The sequence below is a fragment of the Vicia villosa genome, linkage group LG2 (genome assembly GCF_029867415.1).
Source record: "Vicia villosa cultivar HV-30 ecotype Madison, WI linkage group LG2, Vvil1.0, whole genome shotgun sequence".
Classification (NCBI taxonomy): domain Eukaryota; kingdom Viridiplantae; phylum Streptophyta; class Magnoliopsida; order Fabales; family Fabaceae; genus Vicia; species Vicia villosa.
In genome coordinates, this window is record NC_081181.1 from 40166854 (window position 1) to 40193447 (window position 26594).

General features: G+C 36.7%; 1 pseudogene; it reads left to right on the plus strand.

Annotated features, from left to right (window-relative positions):
• Positions 1-15147: 15147 nt before the first annotated feature.
• LOC131648904 (uncharacterized) overlaps positions 15148-26594 on the plus strand; it is a 98079-nt pseudogene continuing 86632 nt past the window's right edge.

Here is a 26594-nt window from a genome sequence, read left to right on the forward strand (position 1 = left end):
CTCTTTGGAACAATCGGATTTTCCTTTCCCTTGTCAAATGTAGTATTTTCAGGTCTATTTCCCTCCGTGATTTTGCAAATTGGTTCGCATGTACCAATTAAGTACCGGTTCGCAGTACTTTTGCAAATTGGTTCGCATGTACCGGTTCGCAGTACTTTTGCGAATTGGTACGTGAAAATCCGCAAAGAATTCTACAAATATATCATATCAAAGTACCAACCTTAATAAATAAAATTTAAACTAATTTTAAAACTTCAAAGTCAAGGATTTGTTTCTCACTCTATATTGAAGTGATAAATCCCTGGCCCCACTTTCAACCAACTTCTTTAATAGCTGTATGAGACTTACAAATCCAATCTAGCTGAAAAGTGTATTTATAAGTAACCATAACTCTAAAGCTAAGTAAACATTCCGATGTAGGACTTACATAAATTCATATGCATAAGTTTATATCTATCAGCTTATATAATTATTCAAATAAAGTTTATATTCCACAAATAAAGTTTATAATTGTTTTAAGACTAAATAAGTAGAGACTTTATTTTAATTAAATAATTTTTTTGTTATAACGTGCCGATTATTTTATTTTAACGTACCGCAAACCGAAATAGCGTACCAACTCTATATATCCCTCACGTACTTAATTCTTTGAGAGTTGCATACTGCGTACCCGAATTCGTACCATGTATTGGGACGAATTGCAAATCATGTGACTATGGTCAGGATACATCTGCTTTCTAATAATGTCTCTTCATCCCTGGCCATTCAATATACTGAACAATTTTTCAGGGGAACCATCCCATTCATCTTATTTTGTTGATTCTCCAAAAGTTATTAAACGTTTAGGATTCCCATGACCAAAGTGTTTGGGAGAGTTGAGAGTGAGAAGAGTGTTATGGTCCATTCTAGAGAATCCCTTTTGGAGAAATTGCTCCATATGAAAAGAAGGATCATGATTTTTTGAAGTGTGTCTGCTGCTAAGAATCTTAGGTTCATTTTGTATGGATTGTTTAAGGCTATGAAATGGAAGGAGAGAAGTGGAACAACGAAGAGTGCTACAAAACGGTTGATTCCTGAGCATTAATCAGATGAGAATATTTTCCAACATTTCACTGATCCATAAGCTAAGATCATAGCAACATAGAGTGGCACCATTACTGTCATGACATGCTAGAAATCTATTAGAGTTATCATGTTTTTTGATGTGTGAGGTTTGAAAAGTGAAAAATGTTTGGTTTTTATGTGTTAGAGAGAAAAACTAGTGGAAAGAGAATAAACGGTTGAAGAAGTTTTCGTGTTTGAGTTATGAGAGATGGAGATGGAGATGTTGGTTGTGATGATGAAAAGAGATGTAGCAGTAGATATAGGGAAATGAGAAAGAGAGCATGTGGTTTATTTGGAGTTTTGAGGTAGTGGGGTGGTGTTGTGTGAGTATGTTGAATATAGGAAATAGTTTTTGGGTTTTGAGAGAAGCTAGTAGCAAATTTGCACTTGCAGTCTGCAAGGCATGGAGAGGATGATAAAGATTTTTGCTTTTTTATAAAAGAAATAAGGGGTTAATAGTCTTTTTTGTTTTGTTTTATATTTATCATAAATTTTTAAAATTATATTGAAACATTACTACTTTGTTAATCATTTTGATATTTGTGTCTTTAGATAAAGATTGAAAATGGACCTTTCTAATTTATGTGTTAGTGAATGAGAATTTGGTGATGAAATATTGAAATAGTTATTTACTCTATTAGACAATTAGGAAAGTATTTACAAACACTCAACTAAGATAGTTAGTGACGACCATAATTATGATAATTGTGAGATTTAAGATTAAAATTATGTGTATTTGAAACTATTTTAAAATTTTCATAGATTTAAAATCTTTTGTTCTTTACAATTTTATAGTATAAGGATAGATGTGAGAAGATCATTTGAATATATATATATATATATATATATATATATATATATATATATATATATATATATATATATATATATATATATATATATATATATATATATATATATATATATATATATATATATATATTTGCTCTGTTGTCATTGCAGCATCTATTCATGATGAAGACAAACTATTTTTATATTCTTCTGAGTGTGTTTATTTATGACATGCAGAGAGCTTATTAAGCTTTTCAACTTAAAGGGATGCATTAGGATATTAGAAAATGTTAGTGTTTTCCGAGTCATATTTGTTTAGTAATCTTATTTGGTTGCCGGTGTGTTGACTGTTCTTCAATAGTATTTGACCTACATTGGTAGTATAAATTAGTAGTCCTAGTAGTCTGCATGCATCTAAACCAAACATCATGTTAATGTAGTATCAATTTATAATCTAAAAGCTTCCTCCTTTATCCATCTAAGAGTGTGTTTGAAAATACAGTGCATTCCTTTCACCAGGCCGCTGAACTGAAGCTTCAAAAAGAGCTTTTAGAGTTACCATGATTTCACTCCAATTTCAAAGCGGTTGCAAACAAAAGATGTAAAAGGCAGTATACTTGGTGTTGTTTCGTTGTAGGGTATGGAGTGATGTACTAAATGTTTCTTTCTCTTTCCTTTGTTGCTTATCAAATGACTGATTTTGAGCTTAAAATAAAATCTGACATGTACTTTTTTGTGACCTTTATTTGAAGTTGTTGATCGAAGATCGAAGCTGGTTTCCAGAGACATGTACTTTTCAATATGTTACATTCCACTTCAATAGGTATGTTGTCTCCAGGTGTTCTTTTAACCTAATATTTGACAGAATATAACATTTCAAGGTGATGAAATTGAATGTGAACAAAAACTTAATCTATAGTTTGTTTACAATGTTGTAAATACATTTTCTAAATAGAATATTATAGAAATAATTGATCATATAAATAAACCCACGTGCTAAGATAATACTATGATAAATCTTGATTATTCCCTTAAGACATGTTCACCTATCTTGAATTTGGCTATAGACTTCTTAGGTGTAAGCTATTTATGATAAAATCAAACTCTTTAGTAATATCTTGAAATTTGGTGACACGACTATCACATGCATTGTTAGTCAGTAGGGCAGTTCGGTTTGGAGTTTTCTTCTTCAACTTATCCCTTAAACCAAATATTCTCAATTTAATGATATCCACTCTAAAAGATAACAGCTCTTACTCAATCGATAAGTTGGGTTTATCTTTTTTTTTTCACTGTTGGCATTTCCCATTTCTCTGTTCACAATCAAGTTAACGAGTTTTGTAGTAAAAACAGAAGTGAATATTGGATCACAAGATCAAGAAGTTAATATTGGATTAGAAGATCAATTCAGAACAGAACATATGGATCATCGTATATTAAAATCATTTTTTACTAACATGTATGTGTTAGGAATCAAATTTGGTGACCTCATTTAAATATTCGTGTGTATACTATCATATTAAACTGAAGTGAAGATTGAAAAGGTAATGAGTATGAAATCCAGCCTTAACTAATGCACATAGTAGCCAAGAATTAAAGTTATGACTTAATAGAGAGTTCTGAAAATAATTGATCAATCTGGTTTGTTGGATGCTTGTGTGTTTTTCAATATTGGGTGATGTTTGTATTATTGTTGAGTTTGTTTAATTATGTGTATGGTTTTGTTTGGTTAGTTTTTTACTCGCACGTTTCATCTTGTTTGGTTAAATAATTCGAAGAAGACTTGTTAGACCCACATTAAATGTTTGATTATTTTATTGTACAATACATAATCAATATTTCTTCTATGATACATGAAAACAAGAAGCGGTTATTTTGCCTAGCTAAATGATTATACTTGTGGGTTCAGCGCTTTTGGTTCGTGAAGTGTGGTTACTACTTTGTGTTGTTTTGTTGTCGTTTCTTGTTTTTAGGGGGTTTTATTTTATAGAATATGACTTTTTGTTATGGGATTTGGATTAAAGTACTCTTCATTGGAATGCATGCATTTACAAATTTGGCTATGCAAATACCCTCTTTTTTTTAAGTACACTAAATACCCTCTATATATGTTATGATATTTGTAAACAAGAGGATTTGGTTTAAAATGTTATTTGGTATTGATGGATCATAATATGTATGCAATGAGTAACTTAAAGCGTTATTTGGTATTGAATTGAATGTAGCTTTTTTGATATTTGCACACTGATAGAACGATTTTATGTACAACAAATAAAAAAAGTGTACCATATATTAGCGCTTTCTTTGAAAGTGCTATCAAACATGAGTCATATATTAGCACTTTCTTTGAAAGTGCTATCAAACATGAGTCATATACCAGCACTGTCTTTGAAAGTGCTATCAAACATGAGACATATATTAGCGCTTTTTTGGAAAGCGCTATCAAACATGTGCCTTTAATAGCGCTTTTTTTGAAAGCGCTATCAAAATCAAATGAAAACACACGCAAAAATGCATACTTCAATAGGGCTTTAGAAAAAACGCTATTAAAAACCGGTACTTTAATAGCATTTTTAAAGTGCTATTAAACAAAAAACATTTACAATAGTGGCGCTCTAAAATATTCTTTTATATTCAGTGGAGCTCTAAAATCCCATACACATATACTAGTTTTTATCATATGTGTTCATTTACCTTATATGTTATAGATTATAATCATCTCTAACACTTATAACTACTAAATGATATTTATCACACTTAAAATTTGGCTAGATATTTTTTTATCACACTTAACTTTTTTCTTTTTCTTTTTCCTTTTCTCCAACGGTAATATAACGGTTATTTTTTCAAAATTACCTCTATAAATACTTCTACTTCTTTCATAACTTTCACACCATTCTCAAAATATATACCTATATTTTTTTCAAATGGCTAAATATCTTATTTTGTTCATCACTCTAATTGTAATTATGTTGTTTGTTGTCGGTATTATCAAGCATGAAAAGTTAGGTGATGATTTTGTAGCTTTAATGATAATTATTGTTTTACCATTACTAATCTTAGCTTGGTTTGTTAGTAAAGATTTTTGAATAATATGTAGTCATGAATTTTGTAATTGATTGATTCAGGTATTTTATGGTATTGATTGATGCATCTAGTAGATGGTCATATGTTTGCTTACTATTTAGTCGTGATATGGCATTTGCAAAATTTCTTGCGCAAATAATTAAACTTAGAGCTCAATTTTCTGATTATACTATAAAGAAAATTAGACTTGACAATGCTGGTGAATTTACATCTGAATCATTTAATAATTATTGCATGTCAATTGGTATTACTGTTGAACATTGAAGGTGGAGAAAAACACAAGAAAGGGGGATTGAATTGTGTTCTTTATCAATTAAAATTTCCCTTTCGTAATATTCTTTAAATTCTTTTCGTATCTCATCTTCTGGATATGCTTTAGATGTTGCGGAAGCATGTTTGGAATGGAGTTGCATAATCAATGAGATGTTCATTATTAACTTCTTTGTATCTGTGGTTTCGTTTTTTTACCTCCCCGTTTCACTTGGGAGGACGACACGCTAGACCCTTCACGCGAAATTTGGAAGGAGAATGCGCCCGTGGCGGGATGAATTTTATTTCTGTTCTTCCTACGATATCACACGAACTTTTTAATTATCATACGAGTAGGAAAGGGGAAAAAGATCTCAAATAAACCCTAGGAGTTTGCTAAGTGTGGGGATTCACCTAGACTAGAAATTCTGGAGTCCGGGAGGTCGGTTATACATAGGGAAGAGTTTAAGCACCCTACATATCCGTAGTACTCTACGAGAACCTTCTCTGTGTCTATGTGTTTGTGTTTGTTGTTGATGATTTGGGAAAGTTTCTCCTTTGTGTTAGGAGAGAGAATTGAATTGAATTAAAAGAAAGACATACTGACTGACTATTTTTTGTTTTTGATTAGCTCGCTGAGATTCCTTGTGAACCTCATGCCTACATATCCCTAATGGAAGTCAGAGCTTTGTGTAGTTCGGAGAACTAATTAGGGAAATTAAATATTTTTGGTGCCTTGCTTAAAGCTCAAGGTTGAAGCTTGAATTAAATCTCTGTTTACAGTAAAGAGACATGAAATTATCTTTACAAAGAGATATTTCTACTATTCCACCACAAACATTAAAAGAGTGACAGAATAACTGAATTCATTTCATTCAAGAGGGGGACCTTACTTGTATATGTGCAAGTATACCAGTCAACTGCGTCTTGAATGAAAGAAAGATGCTCAACCAAATTAGGGAAAGTTACCACATGCCTGGGTTTACTGACAGGGCATGCCTTTCAAAATCCTAAATGGGAGACTGATTAAAAGTAAAATATAATGTAATGTTTGTTTGTTTATTTGAATGTGGTGAGATAGGAGAAAGATCTCTCTATAGAGATAAACTATATCTATCTACTGTATAAAAGATTTGACTTTAGCTGGCTTGTATGAGGCCCAAGCTTGAGGCTTTTTGATTGATTGATTTTATTGACTCTGGGAGATGACTCCACTGGGAATTAACTTAAACTAAGAAATTGTGTGTTCTGTACAAAGCCCAGAATTGAGGCTGACTCTTAATTGGGGAATATATTATTTTCTGCCATGTATGAAGCCCAAGGTTGTGGCTGACTCTGGCTAGGGAAAACATTGTTTTTTGCCTTGTACAAAGCCTAAGGTTGTGGCGGACTCTTAAGTAAAATGACTATGGATGACTCTATAGGGAAAAGATCCGAAAGGTTAGAAATCTTTTGACACAAGGAATATGGTTTATATGCCTTGTACAAAGCCCAAGGTTGTGGCTACTTGAAGGTGAAGGACTTACTGGGGATACTCTATTATCTGCCTTGTACAAAGCCCAAGGTTGAGGCTGACTCCCTAAGGGATACCTATGATAGGGTTTTGACTCTAAGGGGAGTATGTGCCTTGTACAAAGCCCAAGGTTGAGGCTGACTTTAAAGAAATATCTACCAGTGTGGGATCTTTGACTCAGAGGGGGTTTTTGAATCTGTTGGGAATTATCCTATTGATTGACTCTACTGAGGATTGTGCTTTTATTGAACAGGAATTGATGAATGAAAGACCCAGGTTTGAAGATTGACTCTACTGGTGATTTGTTTGAGTGGTTGACCTAAAGTAGACTCTACAGGGGAATTGGTTTTTATTTACCTTAAATGAAATTTTATCTTCTAAAGGTTGAATTTTTGAAGCTAACCCTTTCCAGGGATTTTACTCTGCTGGAGAGTTTGTCTTTTGAAAGTTTAATTTTTGGAAGCTAACCTTTTCCAGGGAATTTGGATTTAAAGGAGTGATTTTGGAGGCTAACCATTTTCAGGGGAATTTGGCAGAATGATTACTATTTGAGACTTCTTGTTTAAAGCCCAAGATTGAGGCTGACACTGACTGAGGATAGACAAATAGGGAACCTAGACTTTGCTAAGTAAAATTAATGAAGATAAGGGTGACAGAGACTGTCCATGTCTCTCATTCCAAAAGGTGTACCCAACGCTGAGATTGAGACAAATCTTAGCTTGTTTAAAGTCTGGTTTTAAGAATGGAAGAAACTCACCAGGGTAGGCTAAAAGGTGACTAAAGACCTGTTCCAATGTTTATAAGAAACCTGATGGGTCCTTGTATACAAGCTCAAGAGTAAGCTGGAAATGCTTTTAAGAAGCCTGTGGGTCCTTGTACAAAGCCCAAAAGGAGGCTAATCGAGGGTCCTAGTTATAGCACAAGAGAAAGCTATGTGGTTTTGAACTTATTTTGGCTCTAAGCAAATGGGTAAGAGGTTTCACCAGGAATAATTCCTCTTGGGTGGATGTGTCCTAGTTTGGTTCTAAGGCTTTTTCAAGATGTTTCACCGGGAATAATTCATCTTGAGGGTTTGAACTACAAATCTCTAATTAGGAAAGAGCCTTCACTAGGAAGACATTCTCAATCCTAGGCCATAGTCCTATAATATATATATATATATATATATAGTTTAACTGCCCTAAGGTTTACGCTCAGACGTAGTCCTAAACAATATATAAACAATTTATATTTGATAGTAATTTAAATAAAGACTGTAAATTGAAAGCTATAAAAGCCTAACCTGGATGGAGTGGAGGCCTTTGAAGATGTATGTACAAAGCCTTACCAGCAGTTGATTGTTTATTGGCAACAATTGAATATTTATTATAAACAGTTAAAGGTTTTTGAAAACAGAAGAAGTGAGGATGGAAATAGGTCACATAGGTATCTGAAGAGTTTCACCGGGAATAATGCCCTTCAAATACCAGAAGAATGTTTTGAAAACAGAAAGAAGATTTTGTAAATACAGTTTTTGGAAATTGACAGAAAATCAACTTAATTAGAGTAAATACAAAGTCTATACCTGATTAAGACTTAAATAATTAGGGTTTTAACTCAAAGATATTTACAAGAGATTAGGTTTTGAAAATCAAATGAAAATTATATTTTTTAAAGTATTAAAACATACTTAAAGATATGTGATTTTAAACCTAATTAAAATATATTAAAATAATATATTTTTTTATGATTTTTTGGTGTATTCTCAAAATAGGTATATTAAATAAGAAGTGTGTGAAAAATCAAGTGAAAATGACTTAATTTGATAGGTGAATTATTTGTGTGAAGTTGTGAAGAAAATAGAGTGAACAATTGATAAAAAAAGGTTTTTGTCTCCACCATGGTTTGAACCCACGCTCAGTGTGACTAAAGAGAGACGTTGTTTGGTTATATGTGAAAATCAAAGCTTATTTTAAAAATGAAATAAAAAGGTCTGAGGGGGGGGGGGGGGGGTCGAACCCCATACCTTATGGCAAGAGAAGCAAGGAGCACATGTGACCAAGTGAGCTAAACGATGTATTCGTTTAGAATACACCTTGCAACAAATATATTTTAAACTTCGCCCCTGAGAATTTGGAAATGGCGCGCTTCACCATCTTCGTATTCAACCTCAAGCTCCACCATTTTTGAATTTCCAACTCTCTCAAATCTCAACCATTTTCAAAGATGTAAAGAGCAAACTTGCTCCAAATCCACTCACGGTTCCAGATATATAACTAACATGAATTTATATTAACTATATCTACTGAATTAATCAAGATATGTGAAGAAACCTAAAATTTGAAAATAAAATTAAATGATGATGCTAACGGATAAATGAATGGTGATAGAGGTTTTTTGATCCTCTAATGATGCTGAATGGATTGTTATTGAGTTTTAACACAAAGGATACACGAATTAAAGAGATGGAGTTCAGAAACTTACCTCTGAAACAGAAGGTCGTGGTGATGGTGGAGAGCTTCTGGCTTTGAATGAATGATTGCAAAAGCTTCCTGGGACCTTGTTGATGCTATCTGGGCACTTAAATTGCTTTGAATACCTCTGAATTAATCTACTCGACCCCTCTTGCTTGAGCTTCAAATAGAAATGGAAGATGGTGATTCTGCACTTACAGATGAGTTGCGACCATCTGGATAGCTTCACTACACCCTAAGGAATGTGTCTGAATGCTTAGACTTGCTTGACACCCTCTAATTTGTTCTACAGACCTCCAACTGCTCGAGCTCCAAAATGAAAGTGACTATGATGTTCTTGCACTTATAGAAGTGATCCAGGTGCTTGGATCATCTCTAATGAACCTCCTTGAGATGTTAGAAAGCTTACTTTCAAAAGAAAAGCTCTAGTTTGAAGAATTCGATTCTTGTTGCCAAAGAACTCTAGAAAACTATAAGCAAGAGGGAGAGAAGGAGAAAGAAAGAATTAGAGTTGCTTTGGTGTGCTTATTACTGAGGTATCCACTTCTATTTATAGGCAAATGGTGCAGATTAGTTTGGGAGAGTGAGCTTGCTTAGTGAAGTAGTTTTGGTTTCTTGGCCATGAAGAAATTCAAAGAATATCCTAAGTGCAATGATGATCTGTTTGATACCACTCCCTAGCCATCGGTTTTGCTTGATCTCAGGGGACAATTCTGATGCAGAAATGAGCTCCAATTGGTTGGGAAGAGATTCCTTTGGTGATTCACCACTTGGCCATAAATTCTCAAAATGCAATCATTATATAATCACATGTTTTGGTTTTGGAATATTCCCTTCAAATATTTGTGTAATGATGCCAATGATTCTCTCCTATCCTTGCAATGTTTTCTGAAGTTTAGAGGCACCAATTAGTGTAAGCACTTGCATAAAATTGCAAATTTCAAACTTAGGCATGACCTATCATTTCACTTCAAATGCCTAACTTTGATCAATCATATCTCTTAGCTCAAGATGAATTTGGAGAAGGTTGAGCACAATTTGGAATGCCCTTAACATGTACTTCAATTCATTAGCTTGGAGTTTCTTCAAAATCAATTGGGAAATTTGTGAAAAATGGACTTGAAGTTTGAAGAAAACTAGGGTTTTTTTGCTAGTTTTATGAAGGCAGCAACTTTGAAGCTCCATATCTCTTCAATGGTTGATTTCTAGCCAAAAAATCATATGTGACAAAGTTGTTCATTGGATCAAAATCTACAACTTTGATGTTGGAAGTTTTTTTTCAGTTTGTACTTGAAATTTTGAGATATTCCCTTCCAAAGTTTTGAAAAAAAGACCTTTAAAACACTTGGAAAAATTTCCAAGTATAAAAAGTCAATCTTTGACTTTTTGATTCTTGATTGATTTTCTTGATTTTCTTTGGTCAAATGACTTCAATAATCATATATTGATGATATTGATCCTTAAAAGTCATGTCTTGACCCAAAACTCTAAAAGTCAAAGGTGATCTTGTACAGTTGACTTTTTTCCAGATGAAGTGAAATCTTGGACTTTGGTAATGAATCAAGTTCTTCTCCTTAAATGAGTGATATGAATGGATTATATTGAGGTAATAGAAGCTCTTGAGTCATGTTTTGAGTTGTGGACTCATGTCCTGATTAAAAGTCAACTGTCCAAGTGAATTAGGTCAGAAATCCTAATGGTCGACCAGATGAAATTGATAACTGTAGATCTTGAATTGAGGTACAATGCTTAGTGGATATTGTTATATGGATTATTTGAATATGATTGAATCCTTTGAGTGATGCTGTGGAGCCTTTTAGGATTTCCCAAATGTGGTCCCTGATTGCAGTCCTTGATGGGCTCAAAACCCTAGATTAGTGAACTAAGCAAGCCTGAGTCCTGATGACTGGTGTCTAATCAATCATAGGTGAATGAAAGAATCATTTGAGTCATGTGATTGCATTAGAGTTTATTCTCTTGTTGATTGATCCTTTGCCTGAGCTCTTCTATCTTTGAACATCCTCGATTAAGTATCAGATGAACAGGTTACTGCTCTGAGTACCTATCTTGAATCTGATGAGATGTTTGGAGGTATGACATCTCAGGGGGGGTCAAAATTAGGGTATGAGTGTATCATTAGAACTTCTGACTTGTCTCAGTAGAGTTCTGAAGATTTCTGCGTGAAGGTTCTGAGTTAAAATGAAATGTGCAGAAAGTAAAAGACACGTTCATTTTTATCCTAGTTTACCTTCTGAATAAGGCTACCTCCAGTCCACCTTCCTCGGGTGATTTTCCTTTCAACAGAGGACTTAATCCACTATAACCAAACTTGATTACACCTGCACGATCCTCCGTCGTGACTAACAACCTACACAGCCAACTGCTGTGACTAACCCTGCACAAGCTACCCGCGAGTGACAAACACCTAGATGATTGAATCGTTCAGTGATCTCAGCGAGATATAACGTTCATCAATCTAGTAACCTGCACAACTACCTGTTGTAACTAACCCTACACAACCAACCTGTTGTGACTAACTATAATGGACTGTTTAGAGATCTCAACGAGATATAACATTCATTGACTCCTGGACTTCTGACCTTCACTTGGTCTCCAAGAGAATTTCCACAATGACTACCATCATTGTCTTCTCAAGCTTCTAACCTTTACTTGGTCGCTTAAGGCATCATCACCAAATTAAATTGGTTTCAATACAATGCTTCTAAATAAGTAGATATTATAAGTACAAATTATATGATATAATGACAAGTAATCACTTCAGATGAGTGGGTAATCTTTGGAGTCTTCTTGTCTGCATCTTCCGAACGAGATTTTTGCTCCTTGGTGGTAAGCAAAGTAAATGCATCAACTCCATGTGTAGAGTGCTTCTTCCATTCGTGTATATTTTGTATATGAATTTTGTGGTATTTCTTAAACTCTTGTTCCAAGTTTGATTTCCTTTTGATGTATTAGGATGTAAATAAATAACTTTTAGCTTATTTTGTATATAAGTTAGTTTAGTAACTTTTATTAATGTATTTTATAGGTATTAGCAATTTTTGGCAAGTTGGAATGAAAAGAAATGATGACAACAAGCTTGCAAGGAGGTTGGAAGACCAAAAGAAGAAGAATTGCACCAGAAGGTCCGCTCAGCGCAGCTCAAGCGGAGGCAGGCAGAAACTTTTGATCAGCAAGTCCGCTCAGTGGACCTCTAGTGGAGCTTGACAGAGGCGAACATCAAATTTGAGTCCGCTTAGCGGAGCCCCTCCGCTTAGCAGACCTTTAAGACAAAGCAGATATTTTGGCTAGTCCACTTAGCGGACCTGTCCTGCTTAGCGGACCTACTTTTTCATCTCTTGTGCTTAGCCACTTAAACATGATATTTTTGTGTGGTTAACATAACTTTACCATAATACAACTTTAGAGAAAAAACTAGGGCAAGAGAAGAGGAGAGAAAAACCATATCATAAGTGTAACATCAAGATTTCCAAGCATCTTTCTTCATTCTTCTTGAGTTTGATGTCACTAAATCTTGGTTTGTTGCTTGTTGTTGAAGCTTCCATGGCTATGGAGAGCTAAGTTTCATCTTGCGTCAAGATTAGAGGTAGTTAGTTTGTAAATATGTACTTTCTTTGATCTTTTATGTATGAGTTTGGTTGAAGATTAATATATGGTGAATATCTTGTTATTTATATTTCATTTGTTGTTTTGGATCACTATTGAGAGATATGTTTCAAAGCTAGACCTAAACGGTATTCATCTATCAATAAACAAACTCTAGAGATAGATTTGTGAATTGATAATCACTTGTATCAAGCTTTTAAGATTATCACGTTGATTGTCGGCATGAGAGATCATCTGACGGTTAATATGATAATAATCACAATATTGCTTTAGAGATAAACGGTATCGAGAGGATATGTGGTTGTATTAATCATTAATAGAGTCATATATATGATCAGTAGAGTACATATGAAGCAAACTAACGAATACTAATCTTGACACAGTTTTCTCAAATCGTTTTCAAACCCTATTTTATTGTCTTTACTTACTTTGCATGCTATTTACATTTCATGTCACCAAACTTTCACCCAAACTTAACTCAAAATACACTAAGCTGTAGAACGGCGGTAATATCGCATCAATCCCTGAGGAGACGATAAAAGAAATACTTATCCTATGCTTTCTAACAAAATGGCGCCGTTGCCGGGGATTGGCGTTAAGATATTACAAGCATCGCAATAGTTTTTGTGTGTTTTAAGTATAATTATTATTATTATTATTACCTAGTCTTGGCTAACTTTTTGGTTAGTGTATCAGCTTTGTTTATGCGAGGAAGTGTACCGGCAGATCAACTTCTTTTTGATCCAGAAATTGAAAGAACTGCACGGATACTGAACAGCAAAACAAGGGGAGGAAGGAAACTAGCCAAAGAACGAAGACTAGCCCAAGAAGCAACTACTTCATCAACACCACAAGTTATAGAAGAAGAGATGGAGGGGAATGGTGATCCACCACCACCACCAGATTCGAGACTACCATGTGCTAACAGTCCAAGAAGAACAGCCTAGTTTGCAAGAAACGACAACAACACCAGAAATTCTGAAATGAAGACTGGCATTCTTCAGTTACTTTATGCTAGTCCCTTTGCAGGCTTTGATCATGAGGACCCATATACACACTTGACAAAGTTCTATGAAATTGCCGGAGCAGTCGGAGCCCCTGAAAGAGAGGAAGAGCAGGTGTTTAAGAGATTATTCCCTCATTCATTGATTGGCAAAGCAAAGGATTGGTATCTTGACCAACCCACTCAAACCATGACAAATTGGAATGAGTTAGAAGAAAATTTTCTTGATAGGTTTTTCCCTCAGTCACGGTTGCTTGAAGCAAAAACAACTATTTCAGTGTTCTCTCAAGGTGTGAATGAAACTCTCAATGAAGCATGGGAAAGGTATAAGTCAATAATGAGAAAATGTCCTAGTCATGGATTTGATGAACTCACTCAGATTCACATTTTTCGGAATGGCTTACAACCACAACCTAAGCTTTTGTTAGATGCTACTGCTGGAGGTTCCTTGATGGCTAAGACAGTAGAGGAGACAATTGAAATAATAGAGAAAATGGCCAGAATTGATCATCAGGTGCAACAAAACCGAGGAGTTGTTCAAAAGAAACCGGGGCTTATTGAATTAGGGACTAATGATGCAATTCTTGCTCAAAATAAGCTTCTTTCTCAACAAGTGGAGGAGCTTACTAAGCAAATGGCAAGGTTACCTCAACAACTCAAAGAGCTACAAGATCCTAACAAGAATAAACAAGTTTCTTTGTGTGAGCTTTGTAGTGGAGATCACCCCACCGGTGAATGAAGTGAATTATATGACGAATCAAAATCAAGGAGGCTATCAACAAAGACAAGCTCCTTACCAAAATAAAGGTTGATACCAACAAAGGCCAAATGCACAACAATATGGCCAAGGGTGGAGACAAGATAATTATCAACAAAGACAAAATCCTTTTCAACAACCACCACCTCAAGACAAGCCTTCAAAGTTGGAGGAGACTCTAAATCAATTCATGCAAGCATCAATGGCGAATCAAAAGAGTAATGAGGCGGCAATAAAGAATTTAGAGACTCAAGTCAGACAACTAGCTAAACAACTAGCCGAGAAACAAGCCGGACCATCATTCACGGCAAACACTCAAACCAATCCCAAGGAGCATTGCAAAGCGGTTGTAACTAGGAGTGGAAGAGTGCTTGAAAGTGAAGCGGTGAAGGAGGTTGATGAGGAGGAATTTAGAATAGAAAAGGAGAAAGAGGTAGAAAGTGAAGTAGAACCAAAGAAAGATAAGGGAGTTTTAGTTGAAAATGAGAGTGAAGGAAAAAGTGAGGTAGAAAAAGAAAAAAATAGAGAGAAAAAGAAAAAGATTCAAGAAGGAAAGAAGAAAGTTATGAGTCCTCCTGTTCGTAATCTACCTTACCCTCATGCTCCCACAAAGAAAGATAATGATAGGCATTATCCTCGATTTATGGACATATTTCGGCAATTGAAAATTAATATCCATTTTTCGGAAGCTTTAGAGCAAATGCCAAAATATGCCAAGTTTATGAAGGATGTCCTCACGAAGAAAAGAAGTTACACTGAGCCCGAGACGGTTGTTCTTGACGCTAAGTGTAGCGCAATCATTCAATGCACTTTACCGAGGAAGGAAAGAGATCCTGGAAGAGTCACTTTGTCGGTTACTATTGGTGATATTCATGTTGGAAGAGGTTTAGTTGATTTGAGTTCAAGTATCAATTTGATTCCGTTTTCCATGGTCAAGAGGTTAGGCATTGTTGATATGAAAGATACAAGAATGACACTTCAATTAGCGGATAAGTCTACAACTCGCCCTTTTGGGATAGCGGAGGACTTGCTTGTGAAAGTTGATAAATTCTTATTTCCGGTTGATTTTGTTGTCATTGATATGGAGGAAGATGTTGATACCCCATTGATTCTAGGAAGACCTTTTATGAAGACGGCAAGGATGATGATTGACATTGATGATGGTTTAATGAAGGTGAGGTTTCAAGATGAAGAAGTGTGCTTTGATCTCTTTGAAGCAATGAAACATCCAAGTGATAACGGTGATTGTTTTAGAATTGATGCTATGGAGGAAGTTATCATGCAAGTTGAAATTCAAGTTCATGTGTTCAACCCTCTCAAGAAAACTTTGACCGGAGCTCTTGATGTTCTCAATGAAGACAAAGAAAAAGAGATTGAAGAGTGTTTGCGAGATCTTGATGTATTTGAAGAGATAAGTCCTTTTGAAGCAAAGATGGAAGAATTGAAAGATGAGCCAAAGGTGGAAGAAGCCAAGTTAGAATTGAAAATGTTACCATCCCACTTGAAATATGTCTTTCTTGAAGAAGGTGGTAAGAAGCGGTGATAATTAGTGGTTCATTGTCAAACAAGGAGGAAGAGAAATTAATTCATGTGTTGAAAACTAACAAGGAAGCAATAGGATGGGTTCTTTCCGATTTAAAAGGGATTAGTCCGGCCTATTGTATGCATAAGATTATGATGGAGGAGGATTTTAAACCGGTCGCTCCACCTTAACGCCGGTTGAATCCTACAATGAAAGAAGTTGTAAGGAAGGAAGTGGTAAAGCTATTGGAAGCCGAGAAATGATTTATCTTATTTCCGATAGTGCATGGGTGAGTCCAGTCCAAGTGGTACTGAAGAAAGGAGGAATCACCGTGATCACAAATGACAAGAATGAATTGATTCCGACAAGGACCGTTACGGGATGGAGGATGTGCATTGATTACCGAAAGCTTAATCAAGCTACTAGGAAAGATCACTTCCCTTTACCTTTTATGGACCAAATTTTGGAAAGGTTATCGGGTCAAGATTTTTATTGTTTCTTGGATGGCTATTCCGGGTACAACCAAATTTCGGTCAATCCGGAAGATCAAGAGAAAACGGCGTTCACTTGTCCTTTTGGAATTTTTTTCTTATAGGCGAATGCCGTTTGGATTGTGTAATGCACCGGCCACTTTCCAAAGATGTATGCGAGCTATTTTCTCGGACTTCATAGAAAAGACAATGGAAGTTTTCATGGATGACTTCTCCGTCTTTGGAGCTTCATTCGATCTTTGTTTAAAGAATTTAGATGCCGTGTTGAAAAGATGTGTTGAAACCAACTTGGTCCTCAATTGGGAAAAATGCAATTTCATTGTTACCGAAGGCATAGTTCTTGGTCATAAAATCTCTTCCAAAGGCATTGAAGTTGATCGAGCAAAAGTGGAGGTTATTGAGAAGTTACCACCACCAACAAATGTCAAAGGAATTCGAAGCTTTTTAGGCCATGCGGGATTCTATAGGAGGTTTATCAAGGACTTCTCAAATATTTCAAAGCCTTTGACCAACTTGCTCAACAAAGATAAGCCTTTTATTTTTGATAATGCATGCCTTTTAGCTTTTAATGAATTAAAACAAAGATTGACTACCGCACCCATAATCATAGCGCCCGATTGGAAACTTGATTTTGAACTAATGTGTGACGCTAGTGATTATGCAGTAGGAGCGATGTTGGGTCAAAGAAAAGGAAAAATTTTTCATGCTATACATTATGCTAGTAAGGTTCTTAATGAAGCACAAATTAATTATGCCACAATTGAAAAAGAACTACTAGCTATTGTATATGCATTAGAAAAATTTAGGTCCTATTTAATTGGTTCGAAGGTTGTTGTTTACACTGACCATGCAGCGATAAAATATTTTCTTACGAAGGCGGATTTAAAGCAAAGGCTCATTAGGTGGATATTGTTGTTACAAGAATTCCAATTAGAGATTAGAGACAAGAAAGGAGCAGAAAACTTGGAAGCGAATCATTTGTCAAGGTTAGTGAATGAAGAAGTAACCAACAAAGAAGAAGAGGTTTTGGAATCATTCCCGGATGAGAAGTTGTTCATGGTGCAAGAAACACCGTGGTTTGCGGATTTGGCCAATCACAAGGCATCGGAATGGATACCAGAGGATTTGAGTAAGAGTGCAAGAAAGAAGTTCCTTCATGATGCCAAATTCTATGTGTGGGATGATCCTTATTTGTTCAAAATTGGTGTGGATGGTGTGTTGAGGAGATGTATGACAAGGGAAGAAGCAAAGAGAATCTTGTGGCATTGTCATAACTCACCTTATGGTGGCCATTATGGTGGGCAAAGGACGACGACAAAAGTTCTCTAATCCGGGTTCTATTGGCCGACGTTATTCAAAGATGCTTACTTGCATGCACAAAGTTGTGACAATTGTCAAAGAAGTGGTGGAGTGAACAAGAGGAATGAAATGCCATTGACCAATATGTTAGAAATGGAAGTGTTCTATTGTTGGGGTATAGAACTTGTAGGACCATTTCCATCATCATTTGGTTGTGAATATATTCTGGTTGCAGTTGACTATGTTTCTAAATGGGTGGAAGCATTAGCGTGTCCAAAGGCGGATGGAAAAACCGTAATCAAGTTCTTGAAGAAAAACATTTTCACAAGGTTTGGTACACCAAGGATTCTCATTAGTGATGGTGGCTCACATTTTTGCAACACTCAACTTGAAAAAGTCTTAGAACATTATGGTGTGAAGCACAAAGTAACAACGGCCTACCATCCACAACCTAATGGTCAAGCCGAAGTGTCCAACCGAGAAATCAAAAGAATCTTGGAAAAAACTGTTTCTTCATCAAGGAAAGATTGGTCGCAAAAGTTGGATGAAGCGTTATGGGCTTACCGTACGGCATTCAAGGCACCGGTTGGTTTTACTCCGTTCCAAATGGTCTATGGGAAAAGTTGTCACTTACCCATGGAATTGGAGCATAAGGCATTTTGGGCATTGAAATTGCTTAACTTTGATCCAAAGGCAAGTGGTGAAAAGAGGAAGCTACAATTGCTTGAGATGGAAGAATTGCGTTTACAAGCCTATGAATCCAACAAAATCTACAAGGAAAAGGTGAAAGGATACCATGATAAAAAGATTGTTGAGAAGGTATTCAAGGAGGGTCAAATGGTACTTTTATTCAATTCAATATTGAAGTTGTTTTCGGGCAAGTTGAAATCAAAGTGGTCGGGTCCGTTCTGAATGAAGGAAGTGAAAGAATATGGAGCGGTTGTGCTTGAAAATCCGACAACAAATGAAAGTTGGACAATGAATAGCCAAAGACTCAAACTGTATCATGGTGGTGAAGTCGATCAAAGTTCGGAAGCCGTTTTGTTTTTTGATCCGTAAAGCCGCCTCAGACCGTCGAGCTCACCGACGTTAAACAAAGCGCTAGTTGGGAGGCACCCCAACATTGTAAGTATCCTCTGTACATTGTGTTTTTTATGGGTGGAAAGTCGGTGGAGAAAAGTTGGAATGGGCATATTTGATAAAAACCAGAAAAACTGATGTTTTCTGTCATCCGCTTAGCGGACCCCCCTCCGCTAAGCGGACCTGCGAAAAACTAGAAAAAAAATAACAGGGCCCAATGGACCAAACAGGTCCAAAGGCCCATTTAAAACAGAAATATGTGGCTATCCGGGTTCATAACCCTAACTCACCACATTTGGCAAGGTTTTTGGTTCCCTCTTTCTTCTCCACCATCTTAAACCCTTTCAACCATCAAGACCTAATAGTTTTGTTCAATTTTCTGCAAGCACTTTTGTCTCCTCCATTGTTAACAAGGTATGGAGTGTTATTTTGTTTTTAACTTTTTGATGGTAAGAGACTAGAAGTTAGGCTTTGTGCATTAGATTTGTTTCTTTTTAGATTTAAAGATAGGATTTAGTATTAGATAGTGTTTAGGTGCTCTGTTTTAGCAAGAACATTTGTGTATATTTTAGATTTAGGTTAGGTTAGATTATAGATTTTAGGGTTTTATAAGTTTTGCATGTTTACATTCCTTCTCCTTTGCTTGGTTACTGTTTTAAGTGTGTTGTGGAATGGGGTTTTCAACCCCATTGTTGTCTGGTGCGTGACCTGCTATCTGCAAAAAAAAATTTCAGAATCTGCGCAGGTCCGCTAAGCGGACCCTGCTGTGTGCATAAATTTTTTTCTGTTTTTTGTGGATATTCCCGTGGTTGGTTGACTTATGTGATGCTGCAAAATGATATTATTGTCAATTTAACCCTATTTTGATGATGTTTGCTCTATTATTGTTGATTTTTTTTAGATGTCGTCAAGAGCCGATCGTGGAAAGAGAGCCAGACAACTTACCGGATCAAGCTCCGGTGCCGCTCCACAACCACCACCCTTTGATTCTCACAGGTTTCTAGGCCCATTGCAGCAGAAGAGGTTTGAGAAGCTGTGTAGTAGAAAGATTTGGCCAGAGAAAGTTTTTGATCTCCCACAAAGCAATAATTTTTATCAATTTTTGGAGAACATTAAGGCTCGCAAGTGGGAAGCCTTGCTCTCTCTTGAAACTCAAGTCAATATGGACATTGTGCGTGAGTTTTATGCCAATGCTTTACCAATTGAAGAGATGCGGTACACGTACAACTCTTATGTGAGAGGTAGGGTTGTTTCGTTTTCTAGGGATGCGATTAATGATTTTCTGGGTAGACCTTCACACCTTGCAGCAAATGAGAAGTGTGCCTATGCTAGGAAGGTTGCTGCAAAAACTTGGAATATGCAGAAGGTTGCTGATTTGCTTTCCTTTGAGCACCGAGGGTTCACTCTTAACCCTTCCAGTTACATTCAGAAGATGGACAGATGCAAACATGAATCAAATGGCACATCTATACTTGGTTTTCCTCCTGAACAACGTTAAGCCAAGAAGCCACAACTCCGACCTAATCATTGATATGTCTTGTTTATTGTTTTGGATTATGACAGGTGGATAAGTGGATGTTGCACACATCATCTCTCAAGAGATTATGACCGTGGCTTCAAGTGGTCACAAGTTAGGGACGAAGCCTGCTGCTCAGCTTGGTTTTCCTGGTTTGATAATGGGACTCTGCAAGAAAGCTGGTGTGGAGCTTCCTGATGTGGTGAGTATGAATCTCACTAGTGTTGTGAACACTGGCTACATCAACAGGCACTGCTCTCCTAAGCTAGGTGTTCGACAACACCCTCAGCCACAGAACATGGCTCCTCCTGCTGGTGGAAGGTATAATGAAGAGTTAGCTTGCAGGTACAATTGAGCCTATTTTGATGCTAACCGGAGATCACAGGCTATGATTCATGATTCTCTCTGCAAGTTGTACCGCCACCAAGTTAATCTGGCGGATGTTCCCTATTTCCCTACTAATGAGGATTATGAGGCTCATTGTGCATGGCCTGCGGAGAGGCCATTTTTCAGAGAGGGGGATGGTGAGGATGAAGAAGCAAATGACATGGAGCATGATGATGAGGATTGAGGATGTGTTGTGATAATTTTCTGATGTTGTTTAGTTTATGTTTAGTTTTAGTAGCGCTTTATTTTATTTTATGTTCAAGACTTAGTAGTTTAATTTTCTATTGTTGTTGACTACTTTTGTGCCACCCGAACATATTTTGTAGGCAATATATGTCTTTGTTGATTAATTATTGTTTTTAAGTAATTTGTTCTTGTGTGGGCAATGTATGCCCTTGTTGTTATAATATTGTGTTAAGTAGTATAATCTTGTACATATATATTATATATGTTGATGTGTACATAAATTTTTTGTGTTTGTCTTGGAATAGAAGTGATGCTCTAAAAGAAGAAAAGTGTACCAAGGTGTGTCAACATCAAATTTGGATGGTGATGATAATATTCTTGATGATGTTCATACCAAGTTAAGCATTTTGTTGCTTTGTAGATTATAATGTGACTATGAATTACGGGCTTTACACAAATTTTGAGTCACATTGCATTTTGGAAATCTTGTTTATGTTTGAATCGAATTTAGGACAAAACTAGATAAGTGAGTGGACTTCCACTTTGTACAAAAATAAGAGTGTTCTAGCAATTGATGTTAACTCAAATGATTCATATTTAATCTTGCTTTGTTATGAGACATTAGAACTTAGAAGGGATCGAGGCAATTTTTGAGTAGTATGAGAAAAACCACCATAAACAAGGTTACCCGTTAGCGTGCGATCTTTTGCAACCAATTTTGAGCCTAAAAATTTGTCTTTTCCAAGTGAATTAAAGAAAAATACAATGAATTTTGAAAAAGAAAAGAAAAATCTTGATTCACTTGAAAAACCACTGATGATTACACATACCAACGTTCCACTGAAGGTATGAAGAGATATACCACCGTACCACTGATGATATAAAAAGAGCTAATTCATCGACGTACCACTGACGATGAAAGAGATGTACCGCCGTACCACTGACGATAACACATACCAACGTTCCACTGAAGGTATGAAGAGATATACCACCGTACCACTGATGATATAAAAAGAGATAATCCATCGACGTACCACTGACGATGAAAGAGATATACCGCCGTACCACTGACGATAACACATACCAACGTTCCACTAAAGGTATTAAGAGATATACCACCGTACCACTGATGATATAAAAAGAGATAATCCATCGACGTACCACTGACGATGAAAGAGATACACCGCCGTACCACTGACGATAACACATACCAACGTTCCACTGAAGGTATTAAGAGATATACCACCGTACCACTGATGATATAAAAAGAGATAATCCATCGACGTACCACTGACGATGAAAGAGATACACCGCCGTACCACTGACGATAACACATACCGACGTTCCACTGAAGGTATTAAGAGATATACCACCGTACCACTGATGATATAAAAAGAGATAATCCATCGACGTACCACTGGCGATGAAAGAGATACACCGCCGTACCACTGACGATAACACATACCAACGTTCCACTGAAGGTATTAAGAGATATTCCACCGTACCACTGATGATATAAAAAGAGATAATCCATCGACGTACCACTGACGATGAAAGAGATACACCGCCGTACCACTGACGATAACACATACCGACGTTCCACTGAAGGTATGAAGAGATATACCACCGTACCACTGATGATATAAAAAGAGATAATTCATCGACGTACCACTGACGATGAAAGAGATATACCGCCGTACCACTGACGATAACACATACCGACGTTCCACTGAAGGTATGAAGAGATATACCACCGTACCACTGATGATATAAAAAGAGATAATCCATCGACGTACCACTGACGATGAAAGAGATGTACCGCTGTACCACTGACGATAACACATACCAACGTTCCACTGAAGGTATGAAGAGATATACCACCGTACCACTGATGATATAAAAAGAGCTAATTCATCGACGTACCACTGACGATGAAAGAGATGTACCGCCGTACCACTGACGATAACACATACCAACGTTCCACTTAAGGTATGAAGAGATGCCCCTTCGTATCACTGACGGTGAAGAGCAATCAATAATACTTTTTCAAAGATTTGAGGATGCAAACACAAATGCATAATCTCAACATTCATCATCCAGCGACCAAAATTCAATCCATGACCAAATGGAAAGAAGCTGCCAAAAAGACTGGACCAAGTGAGGGAGAAACTCACTGGTCTTCTGTTCGTAGACATCTGAACAGAATAACTGAAACATATTATCCACCTAGAAACAAATTCAGTGGGGATTTTCAAGGAAAGTGAGCTTTTTCTGCTTAAGACACTCTAAATGAAAGAGCAATCTGTTTGACAGTAAACTTCATGATAGCAAATGTGAATGTATGACTGTTTTTGATGCATGTTAATGATGCATATGCTGCCAAAACTTAGCACAAGAATTAACTCAAGAGATGGAGTACGAAAATAACGTAATCAAGCATGTCTCAAGCTGAACACCAGAGCAGAAACTGCTATAACAATCTTTTGATGGCTTCAGAATAAATGCTACCCAACACTAGGGGAACATCGGAGCTGAGAGAACACAGCAGCTGAGTTCTACACCATATTCGAACCAGGCCAAAGGTGCATTGAGTGGAACACATTCTTCTTCTTTTGCATATGAATATATCAACATATCCATTCCTTGTAATGCACTAATGGATCAAAGTAAAACTTTCTTTTATATATTTCAAAAAAGGATTTTGTTGAGATCAATTTTCTTTTTGTTTCAAAAATTACTATCACCAATAAATGACGTTTTGAGAGATATGAAAGAAATAAGATTGCCAATAAAAGGTAAAGGCTCAAACTTTTTTAATAGAATGGTAGCCTGCAAAAGGCAAGACCCCATGGATTATTACAAAGTTTGGAAAGTGGTAATTTTATGGAAAAGGTACATTGAAATGTAATGACCCTATCCTCTCTCTCAACTTGGAATTCCTGAGCAAAGGCTTCCGTTGAAATGTGTTGAACTTCTTATGATAAACGGATGACTGCTGATGATCAAGTCTTGTCTGATGTAGTTACTTGCCATGAATCCCTAACTTTTGCCTGGACCGCCCTTTCGGGTTTTCAGTCCACCGGGTATTTTATTCTGTTTATGTCTCTAATTTTTGCCTGGACCGCCCTTTCGGGTTTTCAATCCACCGAGACGCTCTTTTTTGCCTAAGCCGCCCTTTCGGGTTTTCAACTTAGTGAGCTGTTCTTTTATTATTTTTAGGCGAAGTATTTCTTGACTACATCAGCATTCACGGGACGTGGGAGCTCTTCTCCATCCATAGTTGCAAGAATTAATGCACCGCCAGAGAAGGCTTTCTTAACAACATATGGTCCTTCAAAATTAGGAGTCCACTTGCCCCTTGAATCAGAGATGAAAGACAAGATCCTTTTGAGCACGAGGTCGCCTTCTCTGAATACACGAGGTCGAACCTTTTTATCAAAAGCTTTCTTCATTCTTTTCTGGTACAACTGACCATGGCATAAAGCCGTCATTCTCTTTTCTTCTATCAAATTCAATTGATCAAGCCTGCTCTGACACCACTCAGCCTCAGATTGTGAATACAAGATTACACTCAAAGATGTTTTTGATTCATGGCAAACTCAAATAAGCATTCAAACAACAAGGCGGAAGCAGAAAACTCAAAGAAAAGCAAGCATTGATCACTCATGATAGTACAGGTTGATCTATTATACTTATAGGTCGACTCAACACAAGCAGATCAAGAAGAATGCAGAAAACCAGCAGTTAGGTCGACCTACTGTCAACCCAGGTCGACCTAAAATGGAGAAAAATCCATATACTTCTGCTAGGTCGACTCACACATCATCTAGGTCGACCTAAATTGATGAAATTTACATACCAGTCTGCTAGGGCGACCTACACAACGACTAGGTCGACCTAATCTGAGAAAATGTCCCCAGAATGCATTTGAAGAGGATTCTGGTCGACCTACTCCTTAAACAGGTCGACCTAACTGGGAGCAAAATTCTGCAAGCTCTGCTAGGTCGACCTAAGCACTACAAGAGGTCGACCTAACTGATCAAGAATGCCAAAAAATTCTGTTTCTCTCATCTCCAACTGTTAAGCTATCATATATATTGTCAAAGGTTCATTTATCAAATGCAACACCAACGACTGAAAGATACACAAACGCTTCTCATCTTCGTTCTTCATCATCTCCAACACAATTACACATAATCATTCTTGCGTTGCGGGTTAGTGATGAGTTCGATAACATCCATGGAACGGAATTGAAGATTCCTAGTGGGTGAAGGTTTGTGGGGTTTGTTGGTGAATAAAATCTGCGGGTTTTGTCCTCCACGATGGGTGGTTCTTGGGGGTTTTTATCAAGAGACGTTCATTGAGGATTCGGCTGAGTGTAACGATTGAGGAACGGGGAGTTCAAGGAATCAAGACACTGCAGAAGGGAATCAAAGTGAAGCTCTTGGATAACCTTGATCTTGCTCAAGATTAAGGGGGAAGAAGATTCAAAGGATCGACATAATTGGTTTATCGTTTATCGCTTTGTTATCTTCTTTGTATATACTACTTTCAACATTAATGAAAGATTACCCAATTTCAATTTGGAATTGGGGGCAGACGTAGTCGTAGCGAGGACGATCGACGAACTGCCTAAACAAATATCGTGTTCTTGTCGCTTTTACTTTTTCATTTACATTCTGTTCATATTTGGTTATAATAGCAAATTGATCAACGATTCGAGTGTTAAGATTGTGAATTAAGAACTTACATAAACATCACAATCCACCACACATTGAATTACCTTCAATTTGATCATTATCACCAAGTGTTTGTATATTTGTTTCTATCAATCTTACTGCATTGCAAACATTGTCCATCATACAAAAAGTTAATCTGATTTTCAATAAGAGCAACGCTTTGATTCTGCAACATATTCTCTTATCACTTACCTCAAGTCTTTGACTGGTTTTTTAAACACATATATAATCGTTTCGATAGTGGTTCGGAATAGACGCGAGTCGATTCAGAATCACTTCCGCTGAAAAGTCGTTTAAATCCGTAAAACTGTGAACGATCTATTCACCCCCCTCTAGATCCTAAGGCCAGCGTCTAACAAGTGGCATCAAGAGCTCTGGTTTATTCCGTGCTACGTGAAACACTTATTGGAAAGATGGCTTCCGGACCTAAAGGGGCTCACAATAGAGCTCCAGTTTTCAACGGTGAAAACTATGGCTATTGGAAGGATTGTATGTGTGTCCACATCAATGCAATTGATAGGAACATCTGGACAGCTATTGTCAATGGTCCCTTTCAGATCACCATGACAAATGCAGCTGGTGCAGTTGTTCCAAAACCAGAAAATACTTGGGATGCTGAAGATGAAAAGAGATATGCATACGATTGGAAAGCGAGAAATATTCTAATCTCAGCTCTAGGAGTTGATGAATACTATCGTGTTTCCCATTGTAGATCAGCTAAAGCTATGTGGGACACATTGCAAGTTGCCCACGAGGGAACGGATGATGTCAAACTAGCTAGGATCAATACGT